The following is a 13,807-nucleotide window of genomic DNA, read 5'->3' as shown; positions in this document are numbered from 1 at the left end:
AGGTTCCATTTCTGAATCACAAGAAAAGAAACTATCTTCACTTGACGTTATAGTTTCACTGGCGATTTCAACAACATTTGCAGCATTGTTATGATAAAAATATTCCAATAAATGCATCTTACGTACTAGTCTAAACAAATCTCCCTTAAGCTCATGGAGCCTATGTATTACTGTGGGAATAAATTTCAGACCTTTTTGTAAGATTTCCATTTCTTCTGTTGAAACTTGGTTATCCGATGCCCGATTAATACTCTACCCAAACAAAACTAAACTACTCATCTTCCAACCCACCAAACGTACTCAAAACAACTCTCACTTCAACATCACAGCAAAAGACAACACCACTATATACCCAACTGAACACACCAAATTGCTAGGAGTGGAAATAGACAATAAACTAAAATTTGACATTCACATATCCATGACTATAAAAAAAGTCCACAAAAAACTAGGAGCATTATACAGAAATAAACAATTTCTCACCAAAGCAGCAAAGATTTCAATAGCAAATTCCCACCTTATCTCCACCCTACTTTATGCCTCTCCAGTATATACCATACCTAAGGCAATGTGATCTAAACAAGCTAGAGACCTGCTACAACAAAATCACCAAATTCGCATCCTACTGTAGTCACCACTGTCTCTCACTTTCTGAACTGGGCTGGCTTGAACTCCCTCACCTCCTTCAGTGGTATCAACTCTCACTCGCCCACAAACTAGTAAACCATCTTCTAAATGTCCCATCCCTCCAGAATCTACTCCAACCCTATCGCACCACCAGACCACTAAGATCCAGCAACAAAAATCACTTGCAAATCACTAAAGCCAATAACTCTGCTGGTGAAGCACCATTCTCTTCATAGCCAAATTATGGAACTCACTCCCACCCACAATTACCTCCATCATGCACCAACTTCAAAACTTTATTCAACTCCCACTCTAATATCATCCACCCCATCCAACTACTACCTTTCTTTCCACTCCACTAACTACCTTGATTATAGGCTCATAAGCCTAGTACTTATTATACAGCAGGAACTTCTCATTGTTACATTTGTTAATGCCTGTTATGTACTTCACAGATAATGATTCTAGTTGCCTACTGATGTACTATGTTCTTCATCTGTAAATATGTTGTAAGTAATTTCTATGTTAAATTGTTAATTGCTATGTAATCCAATGTAACTACTGTCTGTTTATTTTACTGTGGAGCTTTTAACAAATTTAAATAAATACATAAATAAAAATAAAGATTAACATTTCAGTTTCATCAAAATAATAACCTGATAAATTGAGAACTTATGTATTACATTCTTTTTGAAATGCAGGCATAGTTCACAATACCTTATCAATGTGTCCATCTGCTCCATTTGATATAGGGACCATACCCTTGGTCCTTGTTATTATACTAATATATATACTAATATACTTCTCTTATACTATTCAAATGTAATCTGGCTGAATGGATGAGTAATTGCAAATTCACCCCTAGTTTAGCATCCTTGTCCCTCCTAGATAGAGGCAACATTTAAATGTTCTCCTCATCTCTGGGTTATTTTTATTTAAGATATAAGGGCTAAAAACATCCTTATAAATGTATTGCTAACCTTCTGAAGATCTTAGTAAGGACTTGTATGTTTAACTTGTATTTTCCCACTTTCATTTTTACTTCTCCTTTTCTGCATTGAACAGACATTCATAGAATGCATGTGCATTGCTGCTTTATGTTCCTCTGGCTAAGACTCACTGAGATTAGTCCAAATCCCAAACACAGAGGACTCTCTCTGCTTAGGCACCTTTTAGAATCATAGAAGTGAAAGGTTATTAACAGCTCTTATGTGGGAGTTAAACTCAAGACCTCTAGCGTGCAATGCAGGCTTCACTGCCACTGGATGAAGAGCAGCCTCTGCACAAACTGATGGTGGGGTTTCCCTTAAGAGCTTTTTCTTTCTGCTTGGAAACCCCCAGCAAGGTGAACACACACACACACACACACACACACACACACACACACACACACACACACACACACACACACACACAGCCAACTGCTTAGACACTGTTGGAATCATTAATATGAAAGTACAATATTAGCACTGAAAACTCAGCACCTGTCTGCCCAGAGGCTCTTGTTGGTCCAGTGGCAGTAATGCCTTGCGTGGCAGCCTGGAGGAATCACACATTGCCAACATGTAGGTCTAACTCATATAGAAGTACTCTGACATATTTACACATACTTTATGGCACAGGCACATACGATTTTTTACATTTAGAAAATTTTATTGTCTGTGATGAATGCAGGACTTTGATTTTTTTCACATGTTCTGTCATGGTAGTATCCTACAAAGGTTGAAAAGGAATAATTTATCTAGTATCGTGGTTGGCGGTGCAAGACATTTTCTTCTCAATAGGTTCATCAAAACATAATAATAGGAACAGCATTCTACAAAGGCAAGGAATTACATGACAGTAGTTAGAAGAAGACAATCTAGTCCATAAATAAGGCAAGAACTATGGTGACTACATTGGTATTTCCTTAGACTGTAGTACACTCTGAGATATTCACTCCTTCATTCATTCATTCATGTTTTAAACCATCTCAGGCAAGTTGAGTGATATAATTCCTCCATCATGTCCTTAGTCTGATCCAATATCTCGTACTGTTTGGGCTTAGCTGGAGGCCTCTGATGGGAGACAGTCAGGGGATATCCTCACTATGTGCCCAGGCCATCTCTACAGACTCTTCTTAATGAGGGAACAGGGGCTGCCCTCTGAGATCTTCTGAGATTGCTGAATTCCTCAGTCTGTCATGGAAATGAAGTCCTGCTACCCTGTGAAGGAACCTCATTTCTGCCTCTATCTGCAATCTCTTTCTTGAAGGTGGGAACTACCCTAAGCTCATGACCATATTTAATAAAGGGACACAGAATGACCATGAAATTGAGGGCTTTGTTCTCTGACTCGTTTCCCACTTCACAACCACAGTCCAGTCCAATGCTGAAGTATTGCTGCCTCTGCTCCTTGTCATTGGTTGGTCTTCTAAACTCCACTACTTTCATTATAAACAAGATAACAATATACTTAGGCTTGTCTACTTGAAGAAACTGTTCATCTGTTCCTTCTTTACCTTGTAGACAATTATCCACTCTGAACACCAGACTTGTTTATAAAACCACTAAAAAACACAAACTCCACTTAAAAAGTAGTACTTGGTAAACCACTAAATATGATAAAAATATGTGCTGATTCATTATTTTCATCATATTTAGCAGTTTACCAAGTACTACTTTTTAAGTGCAGTTTGTGTTTTTAAACAATTATCGACTCTATTCTGGGACAATGCTTATTTTCTTCAAAGTTTAAGGGCATCTACAGAATAAACCATACATTTATGATAACAATAACACTGTGAAAACTGGAAGACAAACACTGTTAACTAGAAGAGACTGCTGCAAATTTATTATCCTGAATAAGTGCTTTTATCAAGAAATGATTTCATCAGTTTGTAGGTTCAGAGGTAGGTAGTAGGCTATTGGCCCTAGGGCCTATATAAGCCTAGCCATAAAGGTACCCTGGCTTTCACCACCCAAGAAAATTATTTTCCTGTGCCCCTGTCGAGCAGAGCCACAGAGGTGATCCCCGGGGTGAATTTCCTATTTCCCATCCAATCATCAAGATTTTTCTTGAAGAGTGCTAATGAGGAGCTTTGTTTGATATAGATAGGTAGTTTGTTCCAGAGTATGGGAAGTCTCTGGGACAGGAATCTATCCCTCCAGCATATTCTGTTTATTGTGGTGACAAGGTTTAGGTCCCTAGAGTGTGTAGCTCAGAGGGATTGGGATTTCTTTAAGTGGAGCATGTCCAACAGCTCTGGATTTGACATAGCTTTGTACGTTATGCAGAGGTCACCTCTGAGTAGGCGATATGCGACTAATTAAAGCTGGAATTCTTTGAGACGGTCTGCATAGGGCATCTGTTTGAATCCAGTAATCCTCCTTGTGAGGTATTTCTGTGGCCTTCCCAGTTGTTGTAGATGTCTTGTGAAGTACATACCAAATGGGGCATTGTACTCTATAATGGGTCTAATGAGTGATGAGTAGAGGGAAACAATGACCTCTTTTTTCCTGGATGAGAAACCTTTTGTGATGAGGTGTGCCACGTAGAAGGATTTCCTGACTACTGTGGCAATGTGATTATCAAAGGAGAGACTACTGTCCACCTGTGTCCCAAGGTCTATTATCACACTTTCGATGTTAAGTAGACTACCACCTATGTGGTAGCCCATGGGTACAGAGTTTTTATCAAAGAGGATGACAGTGCACTTTTTGGTATTGAGCTTGAGAACATGGCTTTGACACCAGGCATCTGTCTCAGTTAGGCCCTTTTGTAGGATGTCCACATCATTAGGAGTTTTGATTTTGTCTCCTAGTTTGCAGTCATCTGTGTTAGTCTGTACTTCAGAAAAGTAGATACCAAAACATGAGAGGACCCAGGACTGAACCCTGTGGTACTCCACTTGTCACAGGTCTGAAGTCGGATTTGGAGGTCGCTACTTTCACAGTGTGGATTCTGTCAGTCAGCCAGTTGGCAACCCATCTTGTGACATAGGGATTTATACCTAGATTAGTGAGTTTATCTATAATTCCAGAGTGGGGGATGGTGTCAAAAGCCTTGGCGAGATCTAGATGGTTTTGGTGACTGCTTCAAAGAAGTCTATCATGTTTAGGAGACATGATCTGCTTTTTACAAACCTGAACTGGGTGGGGGTCCAGAGTTTGGAGATTACCAATTTCTTTGTTTATAAGTTCCATGATGATACGTTCCATGGCCTTGCAGACCAGGCTTGTTAGGCTAATGGGGTGGTAGTTCCCGGGGTCCATGGTGGCTCCCCCTTTGTGGAGTGGGATAACTGTCACTGTGCACCATTCAGTGGACAAAAAGTCTGAGGTGAGGCTATGATTGAACATGGTGCTTAGATGGGGTGCCAGTTCATTCTGTAGTTTGTGTAGAACGTAGCCTGGGATGTTGTCAGGTCCCATGGATGCTGTATTCTTGGCTGTGGAGAGTGTGATTTTTACCTGTGCAGCCGTGATCACAGGAACTTTGCATTCTTCCAGTATAGAGATGGGCCCTTTAGGGGGTGAGAGGAGGGGTAAAGTTAGCACTGAACCTATCTGCCAGGATGTTGGCAATATCAGTTGGGTCTGTATATTTAGTGCCATGGTGCTGTAACTCAGAGAGATCTGTGTGTTGCCATTGAGATTCTTGACATAGCTATAGAGTGCTTTGTGGTTGTCTTTAGAATCAGTGGCAATTTTGTAAAAATGCAACATTGTTTTTCACTTGTATAATAAATTTGCAGCAGTGTGAAAGGAAAAGATTTACATAAAGCACTTCATAGACATCAGTAAAGCAGGTTGTTTACATATTTTTATTTTTAAACTAATGAAAAATCTTTACTAATAGGTGTTGGCAGTCAGATATAAGAATATTTCTTGAAATTAAGTTACAGTAAATCTATATAAAACATTACATGACAGCCCATATTTTCCATTATTTCTGATTTGATAAATTAAGAGATACTGTACCATGTTTAATTCTTTGTATGTTGTAATATGCACTACTAATGTTTTATATATTTTCTATAGTATAAATTTGCTGTATTTTAATAATTACATTGAATTCATCTGTATAAAAGGTGATCATTCATCTTGAACACTTCCTAGAACTACATCCTTCATAAGTGAATCACTAAAGCAACATTATTAAATTCTGCTAAAAGAGCAGTGGTGTCAAAAACATCACTGAAGGTTGTAGAAATTTTTGTTTCCACAGTTCAGATGTTTTATTTCTGTTTCTAAATTAAGGTGAACGTGAAGTTGATTATATTATTTATGACGGAGACTGGATGGGGTTTGTAGGAGCTTTGATCCCATTAACCAGGACAGTTAAATGTCGATAATGTTTAGCATGTGACTGTTCTCAGAATGCTAGAAGAGACAGTCCAAGTACAATACAGTCGTATGAATGAAGTGAAAGAAAGATAACTTGCAGCGTGACCATCTTTCCATGGTGTGTAATACCAGGCCATACAAAAAGGAAGGTGTTTCACCGTATCTCTGTTGTTGGGAAAACAATTATGCTTGTAATTTTACCAGCCCTAAATGGCACAGTTTTCTCTCTTGCTAGGTAATTACGTTCCTAGCTAAATTATTTAATTACATAAGCAGTTATTATTGTCAGAAACATCATGTGAAGGACACATAATCCATAAGATTATGGATCGATAACGTGAACTGAAATGGCTGACACATGACACACTGAACATTTAAGGAGTGAATGCATTTGGTGAAAAACTCCTAAAAGGTCATACACTGGGTGTTTTGAGTTCACACTACGGTTGAGTCATGTATTTCTGCTGGGCATTTTTATTGTGCTGGAAAAGACATCTGCCAGTTGAATGTGAAATATATGCCATTTATTATTTTTACTTCCATTCTCCTGGGGCATGAGCTCATTTTTATGCAGAGACTGACATTTGCAGAAGTGAAAGGAGCAAATACATACTCATTGTGCAGTTTCTGAAAAAGATAAGATAGTCTAACCCAACAAAATTATTAACCTGTTGAATTTAAGATCAGCTGAAAAAACCCACAAAACTTTCTTTGTAATGGATATCCTTTACCACCTTTCTTGCATACGGCCTGCATTTCTTCCTAAATTGTATTGCCTTTCTTATTTTCTGCCCTATAACTGACTGCGACTCTAATCTTTGCTCCTTTATGGTCTCTGACTCACTTTCTGCATCATAAGCATCACATAAGCTGATAATATGTCACTTGCCTTGTTCATGTTTGCCACTGAAATTATTGCACTTCATAAGTTATCCTCAGAGTAGACAATTCATGGCCCATTGGGGGGTGGCTTAATGGCTAAGGTGTTTGCCTTACAAACACAAGGTGCAGGGTTTGAGTCTCATAAGGGATAATTGGCTAGGCTTAAAATGGCTCGCAAGGGCAGTTAGCTTAGTACTAAACTATGAACCTATGATATTAACAGACAAGTCTTGTATGAAAAACCACGAACTAGTAAAACAAAAACAGCAGGCGGCACTGTAAGCAAAGTCGTAGAACCGGTTACTTTCCAATAAACGCAATTTAATAGTTAAACACAATATACTAACACAATAAACTGAGCTCTTTCGGTAGGATCAGTGTCCTACCTTCTTCAGATACCATGCAAGTCAATTAACAGGGTTTTTAAATCGTTGAAATCACGCAATTAAGCAATTAAACAATTAATAAAATGCCAGGATAACTCTACTTGTCCTTAAAGGTGCAGTGGATGTCCTGGTACTATGCACTACCATACATAAATCAATATTTGCATGCTTTTCTCACATTTAGTAAATTAGAAATGCTACATATTACAGCCAAAAAAATCAGACATTAAAAATATCTATAAAACTAAAATTAATATGATTATATAAATGTAATGTAAATTTAGTATAAATATTCTGAATGTGGTGTAGGGCCTTGGATTCAAAATAATTCATAGGACTTACACACATGTATATAAATAAGTTTACATTGTAACTATTTATCTATACTTGCATGGTATCTGAAGAAGGTAGGACACTGATCCTACCGAAAGCGTTCAGTTTATTGTGTTAGTATATTGTGTTTAACTATTAAATTGCGTTTATTGGAAAGTAACCGGTCCTACGACTCTGCTTACAGAGTCTTGCTGTTTTTGTTTTACTAGTTCAAACCTATGATATTAGTTTCTGTACCAAAACATCTTTCCTATATGACTGCCTCAAAATACAACAACAAACAGATCTCGTATTATATTATATTAACAACTTTTAAAAATTAGCAAGCAATGTGAGACGGCAAAAAGGATTGCAATGGGATTTATAAGAACAGACTCTGCACATAGAGACCTCTGAGGAACTACATTTTTTCATGTGTATAGAAAGCTAATGGGTGTTAGTCTGAAATGTTTTGGGCTGCTTTGGAGACTTCCCTAATGCAAATCTGTAGGGTATATCACAAGAACATTAAACATGTGAAGAATTCTGTGCATGTTTCTCAATGATATATAATGTTTTTTGTTTTAAACACAATCACCAAAGATAGTTCACTGATTATGAATAACAGAAACTTGCAAGGACATTGTTGATAAAGTTAAAAATTTGTTTCTAGCTGAAGTTAAACATATTCTAGCACATATGTTATAAAGAGTTTGCAGGCAATGTTAAAATGTATAGCATGTATAGCAGAATAAAACACAATCTGTCCTGTGTTCATCTCTTGATAGAAGTGAGTGCATGGATGCAGGAGTTGAGGCCTGCATTTTATTTTATTTTATTTGTCTGTTTATCAGGTAAATGAACTGCCCCTTGCTGGACACTTTTCACATACACCACAGGCCATGAGGTCAAGTTTAAATGCAACATTTATAAGGAGATGGGATACATAAAGACAGTTTAGTGTATGCAATCATGCAGTTTGTTTCTATGAGGTGCAAGGAAAGCTGAATATCTGACTAACCTATGTGGACATGTAGAGAACATACAACATTTTGCATATACACTGATGGGATGGAAGCCAGGATTAAACCTCAAACCCAGGAACTACAAGGCAAAGGTTCTACTATTCACCATGTTTATAAATAATCTGCATTCTTTACGCTGTGCATTGTCTCAGGTGCTTCTGTGTCTGGCTTTTGTGAAACGTTATAGTGACCTGAGGCTTTTTGTTCCTTAGGGTAACCTTATGCTGGTGAATGTGTGCTGGTTGAGGGGTTGTATTATGCAGAATATAGGTGATTGTACCTACGGAATGAAAATTGAGTGATGACCTCCTTTTTCAAAAAAAAGGGGGAGGGGGGTACACAAGTATGCTCCAGTTATAGAGGGTCATTGCCAAATCAAAACAATTGCTTGCACATTCCAAACTAATGGATAAATATTGGAAACCTTGGAAAACTATCCCAGCCTCCTAAAATAAGCAAAGGTTCATGATCCATACAAACCTAGACAAAAGCCATTAGAAAAAATAAAACAATATTCCTTTAGAATGTTAATTAATCATATCACCTCTAATGACAGGATCAGATAGTCTATATTCCCATTTTTTAACCCTCTGTAAAGAATACCTACTACAACTTCTCAAAATTCTTTCCACTGTCTTCTTTCCCAAAACACCATGCCCAGCACTGTAGAATAATCTGTCATCAGATTAGTCCCTAAAGTTCTAACAGCCATCTTCTCAAATGACTTGTGATCCATCTCCACCCTACCCAGCCTAGGTTAGATATCTGAAAAGCTTGTTTATTTTCAACTCTTTATTAGTAGCAAAGCATTAAAAAACTATCACACAGCTATTTTTGTTTATGAAAAAGCATCATAACTATTTTAGAATCTGTAATGGATGACACTCTAAAAAATATGGAGAAAGACAGGTTAGATGGTATAGCGTTCATTGACTTAAGGTTTTGACACTATTTTTTATCTCACTAATCTAATCTGGGTTTAGAGCTTTTTAAATGACAGCAACTTTACTGTTCAAACTGGGACATCAAACACGCACTGCATCATCTCACCAACTTGTCTAACAACCAATGATATCTGAACGTAATGTATATGTTACTGCTACCTGACTTACTGTACATTTTGTGCATATTTAACTACAACTTGGCTTACTGCACATATTGTATATACTAAGTCCTGCAAACGCTTTGTTATAATATGTTCTGCTACACTAAGTAAGACGTCTGTATAGATTTCATCGACTATGTTTCCCATTATGCTATGGTACAATTCTTTCTCTTCATCTCATTCCATACTTTTGTAACTTATCACTGTCATTATTTCACATTCTGTAATGTCTGGAGCTTTTCTCCCCAGGACTTCATTGAAAATGGACACCAGTGTCCAGCCGGATTATCCTGGTAAACAAATGTTAAATAAATAAAATAAATAAATGAAATCTAAAGGGGATCCAATCTTCCCCTGTACTAATCACCTTTTTTATAAAGACACTCTCAGATGATTTACAGCACCTTCCTCCCATCTTATATGCAGATGGCATGATATTCTTCTAAGTCCTCACACAAATTAATTAAAGGAAAGTCCTCCTACAATTATATAATTGGTTAGCTAGTAAAATAAAACTCATTCTAAGCAACAAACTAAATAAATAAATTCATGACTATTTTTGATGTGCAACAAATACCTTTCACTGTATCCCCTGACTGGCACATACTTCACAGTAACCAAATACCTGTAGAAACTACCCAACACCTCAGGTACTTGCAATTCTGGCTGGATCAGCACCTACATACTAGATACTATGTAGAACTAAGTAAAGCAAAAATCACTTCACTCCATTTCTGGGCAAGAACAATCTCCAACTTTCATTTATTGCAAGGAAAAATAGCAATTGGAAAAGTATATCTTGACCAGCTTGAATTCAGGTTATCACTGATTAGTTTTGCTTCAAAGAACCACCTTACAGTTCTATAGACTTCAGTCAACAACACAGAGATATTTATACTCTTACTCCCCCTAAAAAGAGACAGCATGTAGTTCTTGCAAAAACTAAATGCAAATCAATACCTTATAAGGCAAAACTACTACATAAACAATATAAAAATAATAAAGTGCCATACCACACTGACTTAGACTTGCTGGAAAAAAATTATTGCAGTAAACACCACAATGAAAAAACCTCCAGAGTAAGTGATTTAATTAACTAAAAGTGACTTTATCAGACACACCTTTTCACCATTAATTAAATACTAACCAAAGTGGTGACATAGTAATTAACAAATTAAATAATTATGTAACATTAAAAACTCTTAAAAGCTGTACATTACCCAAAAAATATTTTATATGAAAACCAACCTATAAGGTATAAATTGGATATCTAAAATCATTTTAATGAATATTTAATGAATATAAAACCAAAGTTAATACTTCCTAATTTTTAGTTTTTTTTAAATACAATTGAAGTCAATATGGTCATTTAGACCGTTCATTCATTGCACCAAGTGTAACTTGCCTTTCATATTTCTTTACATCCAGAAGGTTTTCTGCATACCCCCTTATTTCTGGTTCTATTCCACCTAAACTATATTAAAAAAATGTAAATACTAAAATGTTTTCTTATATCTAGAAAAAGCACCGCCCCACCTTTTTATAGCATTACAATGCTTATTCTAGCCTTAATTTTCATAGCTATATACCCCATGTCAAAATCTTGACACACAAAGGATTTTGCTACATAAAATGCATTGTTGTCACAATTACAATATTTTGGAGCAGAATAAGTCCTATCAGTGTTAGCACAAAAAAGAAGGCTATTAGATATAAATATGCTTTGGTTACATCTGTTACAGGCAAAGGTCCCATTAGTCATAAAACTACTAAATTCTTTATCTTTATACCTCTCACACTCATTTTTCAAGGTCCTGTTCCTTTTATTAATAAACACTTGTTCCTCTTCAATTACATTTTTTTAACTATGGGCTCACCTGCAAGTATGCATCAATTATTACTGATGATATTTTTATAAGCCAGAGGATCTAATGAACATGTTCAAATAAGCCCCATGCCATACTTTGTACTATCATGATTTGCTCTGGTCTCACCTACCACTCTGATTCTGAATATTGCGAGACTGGACTGGGTGGCGCAGTGGTTAACGTTGTCACCTCACAGCAAGAGGTTCTCCGGTTCGACTACTGGGTGGTGCCTTCTGTGTGTTTGCATGTTTCTCTGTGTGTTTGGGTTTCCCTTTCTCCCCCCTCCCACCCTCCCACATTCCAAAGACATGCATCTGGAGCATTCCCCCCGCCTCCCTGAAACAAAAGGCCTCGGGAACCTAGTCGGACTCCTTTCCAAAAAAAAAAAAATAAAAAATAAATAAATAAACACATTATTCTTCCCTTTCATTATTTCTTCTGCAGACTCTTCCACTAGTTTTGGATAACCCCTCTTTACAATTTTTAACTTAATAATGCCATTTTTTTCCTTGAAACTTGCATCTTGAGTTGAAAGACTACTGGCCCTAATCATTTGTCCCTTAATAAGATTCTTTTTTTTTCTGATATTTTGGATGCATACTATCAAAATGAGGTAAGCTATTGCTAGCCACCACTTTACAGACCTTAGTTTAATATTCAGAAAAAATAACTGAGCACCTACTAGAACCAAAAGTTAACCTTAAAACTGGTATTATTATTTAAATACAGAAAACAGCTTATAATGTACCTTCAGTAGCTGCCCAGATTAATAAAATTTAAATATATTTCACAATTATAGAAACAAATTATGTTGTAAACAAACAGATTTTCCCAATGACCTAGGATAAATTTGGTGTAGCTGGGAGCTATAGCCATTCCGTGAATTTGTTGAAAATAATCTTTCCCAGACAAAAAAGAATTATGCTTTAATACCAGTTCTAACAAGATTTCCTTGTCAGGGAAATCCCAATTTTATTTTAGATGTCCCTTAAACCATAACAGTCCTAGGTCTATTAGAATCACCATGTATAAGCTAGAAATATCTGTTGTAGCCAAAGAAGTATAAGTTTTAATCTCCACATTTCTAATCTTAAAAATACAATCTGTTGAATCCAAAACAAAAGACTGACTATTCCTAACTACTGTCTTTAACTTATATTTAATAACCAAGGCCAGTACTTCCATTCTAGAACCTAAAGCTGACACAGTCTGATGTAATGGGGGGTTACAGACATCTTTGTGTACTTTTGGCATTTCACAATGACCCCAGACCAGGAAATGCACTGTAAAAATTATATGTTATTATGAATCCATCCTTCTTCAAATAATCACTGTATATGGAAATCAATTTCAGCATAACCAACCTTAATATAATCTAAAGTTGCTGAATAGAAGGTATTGTCCTCTAAAAGATTCTTCACCTTGTCAATGTACGTGTTGGTATTCATAACTACTATAGCAACCCCTTTCTCTGCTTTCATAATCATAACTGAATTATCTCTAGACATTTCCTGTAACACTCTTTCCTCTGTAATTAAATTATGAAATTTCCTCACACAAGGTGTTGCTAGAGCAAATTTCCCTCACTCATATTTTTAGAAAACAATACACAGCATTGTTAACTAGAGGGATACAAATACTGGGTTTATTTGGACTCAACATACATTTTTGAGAGGCGATGTTATTACACTTAAAAATAATCTGCCATATTCTTCTTTTTGATGAAAGATTTAACTGAGGTTATGGTGTCTATAGTAGTTGCTCTTTTGGAAGGAACATACCCAAAACTTCTTTTAAGTAAGGAAATCTGAGTACTAGTTAGATATTTATCTGAATAGTTCAATATTTTGAAGTGCTCATTATTCACTATTACATGTCCTGTCCTACTGGAATTACTTTGTCCATTTACCAAAACTGAGATCTGCTGGTGGTGTAGAACTCCCATAACCATGGTATCCAATGATTTCACTTGTGTGAATGGCTGTCATTCATTTTCCCATTTCCAATCCTCTTGAAGTATTTCAAACAGGGACAGACTCAGTCTCTGAAAAATATTCTCTGTTCTGCAATTCCTCTTTCTTTTATTTTCGTTTTCATCTATCTCCATCAGTTTCCTTTCTTTTTGCTCTGCAAAACTAGTGAATGTTGTTGAAAAGGATGCTTTCCACATTCTGGTTGTTCATAGGTTGGTACTAGGCTATCTGCCCGAAGGCATATATTAGCCCAGCCATGTTGTGCGGTATTCACCGCCCCTTTAATAGTTCCCTAGACCCTT

Source organism: Protopterus annectens, chromosome 9.part0, assembly GCF_019279795.1.
Source record: "Protopterus annectens isolate FY-2018-M chromosome 9.part0, PAN1.0, whole genome shotgun sequence".
In the NCBI taxonomy this organism is placed as follows: domain Eukaryota; kingdom Metazoa; phylum Chordata; order Ceratodontiformes; family Protopteridae; genus Protopterus; species Protopterus annectens.
This window is presented reverse-complemented; position numbering follows the sequence as displayed.